Source organism: Echinops telfairi, unplaced genomic scaffold (genome assembly GCF_000313985.2).
Source record: "Echinops telfairi isolate 266 unplaced genomic scaffold, ASM31398v2 ScPeMD7_443;HRSCAF=831, whole genome shotgun sequence".
Classification (NCBI taxonomy): Eukaryota; Metazoa; Chordata; class Mammalia; order Afrosoricida; family Tenrecidae; genus Echinops; species Echinops telfairi.
The window spans coordinates 31,212,258-31,217,745 of record NW_022104341.1 but is presented as its reverse complement, the minus strand read 5'-3'; positions in this window follow the sequence as shown (position 1 = coordinate 31,217,745).

Genomic DNA, 5,488 nt, shown 5'->3' with positions numbered 1-5,488 from the left:
TGCTGATCCGATCAATCAAACTATGATATTAAGAGCTTGGTGGTGGTGTTTTCTGTTTTAATATAATCCATGAAATATCTCAGTATCCTTCACCCTAAATTTTTATGTTTTGAAGAGATGGTGACATAGTTTACTATGTCTATTTTCAAGTAATAGGTAAGTACCTACAAATATCATTAGACACTGATTGCAAAAGAAGAACCTGCTTGTTGTATTTCAGGCCCAAGCATGAATCAAAGTCAAAAGAGGAGGAAAGGATTACCAGTCCACTATTGGTACTGCCAACAAAACTTAAAGAAAATTAAACCCCAAATTTAAAATTCCATAATATAACTGATATTTTTAAAGAACTAATTTATAAAATGTTTACCCCACTATCCATTCTAACATCTTAGCATACAGAGCAATATGGAGCTGGTCTTTTAAAAATCAAACTTGCAAATTTTCAAATAAAAAAATCATCTGGGAACATAATTTGCATATTGCACGTTTAAATGCTAAGACTGCGATGGGTTTGCCTCCTAGGCTAGTGCACTTGAGAGAAATTTTTTTAAAAACTTTCTTTCCTTAGTAAATAATTAATATATCTGCATTTTAATCATCCATAATAATATTATTCTTTTTATTTTTGAAAACATTTGTTTTACAGAATAAAAAAGCAAATGAAATGTTTGGTTTTTGTTGTTGTTGTTTTTCTCTGGGTTTTCACCTAACATTTCCTCTGGGTTCATGAGAATGGTTATCAGGGAGTCACTCTACGATATTAAGGGCTGATAGTGAAATTTTAGATTTTGAATATCAAATGTTCTGTGATTTAATTCCAATTTATGCCTGCCTTGCATATACTGAATGCTTTTAATTATCTATTTGTGTTCTGCCTGCCCCACTTTACAGTGAGCTTCTTGAAAACACTGAGTCTGACTTTTTCAATTTAACATCCACTGGCTAACAGAATCCCCACAAAACTCTGTTGGCATCATGTTTCATAATCTGAGACTCTCATGTGCAGGTTTCCTTCAGTGAAGTTGCACAGAATGCAGCAATTCAGGGAAGAAGAATTTACATGAACAGCTGGCCCTGATGCAATCTCGCTGGCAAGCTGGGTCATGCCTTGCCTGAGATGGCAACCGTTGTTGTGTGGTCGTTATGATTGTTAGTTGCCATGGAGCCTGCTCTGAATCATGTTGACTTATGTCTAACAGAATGAAACTTTGCCTCGTCCTGCCACCATCTCTAGAATCTTTGATTTGTCTAATTCGCTGTTCAGTTTTGTGCCAATCCATCTCATCGAGGGTTTTCTTCATTGTCACTGACCCGTTAACTTTTCTAGCAATTGGTCTTTCCTGATGACATGTCCAAAGTGTGAAAGACAAAGTCTCCCTCTCCTCTCCTCTAGGAGCTTGCCCGCTGCATTACTTCTCAGGCTGATTTGTTTGTTCCTCTGGCAGGACATGTGGTATTCCATTACCTCCAACAACATTCTGATTCAAAGGTTTCAATTCTTCCACTGTCTTTTAGTCTTCATTTTCTACCTTTCAAAAACTATAGGATATCATTGAAAATGCCATGGCTTGAGCCAGACACACTACTGGTGAAAATTAACTAATAAAAACCTATGGATCAATTCTTGTAAGCATTATAAAAATAATACCTGACAGTAACTGAATCCACACACACACACACACACACACACACACACACACACACACACGTCTGTTTAGTAGAGAGTAGTCTAGCAGCAGAGGTTCTGGAAACCTAGCTACTGACTCTGAAGCCTAAGTCATCAGTCCTAGCTCCACATTATTTACTATTTTTACCTGTGATGCACAGAAGTTAGTTATCATACTCTTTACTTTATGACATACTGTTATCACTTGCCTATTCAAGAAATCTTTTATTTTATCATATGTTTACCTTCATTTACTACCTCTACACCAATCATGTCTCACCTAATAAAATGTAATATATACGTATATTTAAACATAAAACATTCCTTGAAATGTACAGAATATTATTTGATAAATTAAAGTCGAATATAAATTAAAGTAAAAAATAATTAATATTGCATTATTAAGTGTATTTGTAATCACTTGCTCTTCCTTATGTATTCACTAAACTATGTATTTGAGTTCTATTCATTATGCTGGTTATAAATATAATTTATTTCTTCTGACTTCTGCATACTATCCTAAGATATACTATGATTTATCTATCCACATCGTTAATACCTCCTAGTCTTTGCTACCACCACTTATCTGGTACTTTGTCATATTGTGGTGGCTTGTGTGGTGCTGTGATGGTGGAAGCTATATCATTGGTATTTCACATACCAACGGTGAACCCAAAGTGTGTAGGTCTTCTGCAGAACCTCAAGACTAAGACCAGACTGTGAAGAAAGAATAGCCTGTCCACTTCAGAAGAATTAGCCACTAGAAAGAATACACATAGCCACGGTACCAAAAATAACTCACTGAAATTTCACCATTTAAAGAGGTAGCATAGGACTAAGAACCAGTGGTCCTGAAAGAAGAGGTTCAAGTTTCACTGGAAGCATTAGCTCAAAACAAGGCTCCAGGAATGGATGAAATCCCAATTGAAATGTTCCAACAGACTGATGAAGCACTGGAAGCATCCACTCCTTTGTGACAAGAAATTAGAAAGACATCTACTTGGTCAACTGACTGGAAGAGATCTATATCTGTATCCATTCCAAAAAGGCAGACCAGAAGAATATGCAAATTTTAGAACAGCATCATTAATATCACATACAGGCAAATTTTGCTGACAATCATCCCAAACAGTTGCAGCAGCACATTGACAGGAAGCTGCCAGAGTTCAAGCCAAATCCAGAAGTGAACAGAGAACAAAGGATATCGTTGCTAATGTCAGATGGACCTTGGCAGAAAGCACAGAAGACCAGAATGAGGTTTACTTCCATTTCCATTGAATGCAAAGGCATTCAAATGTATGGATCATTATCCAGGTGATTCAAACTATGGATGACCTTGAGAAGTATAGAAATTCCAGAACGCTTGATGGTGTTCCTTTGGAAATTGCACATGGATCAAGGGGCTGTTGTTTGAACAGATCAAAGGAATACTATGTTGTTTAAAATAGAAAATCTTTGCACCAGGGCAATGTCTTTTCATCATACTTAGTCAATGTGTGTGCTGAGCAAGTCATCAGAGAAGCTGAATTATATGAAAAAGAGTGTGGCATCAGCATTGGAGGAAGGCTGATTACCAACCTGCATTGAGGAGATGGCACAACTTTGCTTGCTGACAGTGAGGAGGACTTGAAGCACTTGCTGACCAAGATCAAGGATTATAGTCCTCAGTTTAGATTACAACTCAATGTAGAGAAAACTAAACTATGCACACCTGGACCAATAGATAACTTCATGATAAATATATAAAAGATTAAAGTTTCTAAGGATTTTTTCTTGTTTAGATTCACAATCAATGCTCATGGAAGCAGCCATCAAGAGGCCAAATGATGCATCATATTGTGTCAATCTGCTGCACAAGACCTTTTTAAAGTATTGAAACACAAGGATGTAACTGAGGGATAAGGCATGCCTGACCCAAGCAATGGTAGTTTCAATTACCCTATATGCATGTGAAAGTTGGACATTGAATTAGGAAGACCAAAGAAGAATTGATGCATTTGAATTGTGGTGCTGGTGAAGAATATTAAAAGTACCACAGACTTCCAACAGGACAAACAATTCTGTCTTGGAAGAAATGCAACCAAAATGCTCCTTAGAGGCAAAGAGGGCATGGTCACATTCTTTGGACATGTTGCCAGGAGAGACGAGTCCCTGGAGAAAGAAGTCATGCTTGGCTAAGTACAGGGGCAGTGAATGAGAGGAAGGCCCTGGGTAAGGTGGATCGACAGACACATTGTCTGTCACAATGGGCTCAAACACAAGAACAATTGTGAAGATGGTGCAGGCCTGGGTCTTATTTAGTTTTGCTATATATAGGGTTGCTATGAGTCAGAACTAACTAAATGTCACTTAACAACAACAGCGCTCCTTGCTAAGAATGCTCTTTAGAATTGAGGATGGGAAGAATCCATCTCACATACTTTGCATATCTCATAGTAGAGACTAGTCACTGGCTTTTAAGTAGAGGGTCAGTGAAAAGAGGAATATCATCTTCAAGACAGATTAGGGACAAAATGGTTGAATATAACAAAAATTGTGAGGCTAGCACAGAGCCAGGCACTGTAATCCTGCTGTATAGAGGGGAACAATGAGTCAAACCTAATTCAACAGGATTTTACAACAATACTTATTAAAGGAATTTTGTTGGCACAAGGGGTTAAGCTTTGGACAATTTACTAGGCTGAATTTTCCAGAGAAACAGAACCAATGATAATCATATAAATATAAGAAAGAACTTTATGTTAAGAAAGAATTTTATATCAAGAAAGCAAACCAGTCTAGCTCAACTCAATTCCATGGGTCAAATGGTAGCTGGAGACTCCCAGGCTCATGCAGTGCCCAGGAGATAAAGTAGGAAAGAGAGGCAGGAACCTGGGAAACCGCAGGCTGGTAGGTGCAGAGTCACGTGGATCCAAGGTCAGCAGGAACATGACAGGTCACCAGCAGCTTCTAGGGATGACAGGCCACATGGGCCGCCACTGGAGCCAGACACAGAATCCAAGCAAGCAGAAAAGCAAAGAGCAATGGAGGCCTCCGTTCTTATGATCTCTCTGATAAAAAGATCGTCCTCCCCCAAGGAGTCATCATTAGGCTGTGACTTGATTGATGGCTGGACAACTCTACCTCCACACAAGTAATCAAGTTGCAGTAATTCTCACCATCACAGGCTGCTAACAAAAAGGTCAATTCTAAGCCATCAGTGGCTCCGTAAATGAAAGATGAGGTGACCTGCTTTCATAAAAAACTCCTTGTAGCAGTTCTGCCTATCCAACAGAGTTACCAGGAGTGTAAATCAACTCAATAGTAGTGGCTAATCCTTGCTACCACAAAGAGTCATGCAATGACCATCCTTGTACATTTCCACTTGTGCCATTTATTATGCATGGTTTTTTTCTCATGGAGTGCTGCATATTTTACTTCAGGGTGACGGCAGTAGTTTATGATCCCATCAGTCATTCATAGCCTCATTTCTCCACATCCTTGCTAATGCTCAGAATTATATTTTGCTTTAGGTCAGTCATGTGAGTATAAAATGATATTTCATGATCATAATGTAGGTTGAACATTATTTTATATACAGAACATTATTTCTATATAATGTGTGTTCAAACAATGTCTGATTGCATATACATGTGGTCCCAACCCCTGAAAACTCTATTATATTAAGTTCAAGATACATACAAAGTTCATAATTACAAACCGGCACTATGTTGTGATGTACATCAAAACATTATTATTATTATTATTACTGTATTATTAGGTTAAATATGTTTAGTATATCGAGAAGTGTTTCTGTAATGATTTTTATACTTAGAAAGG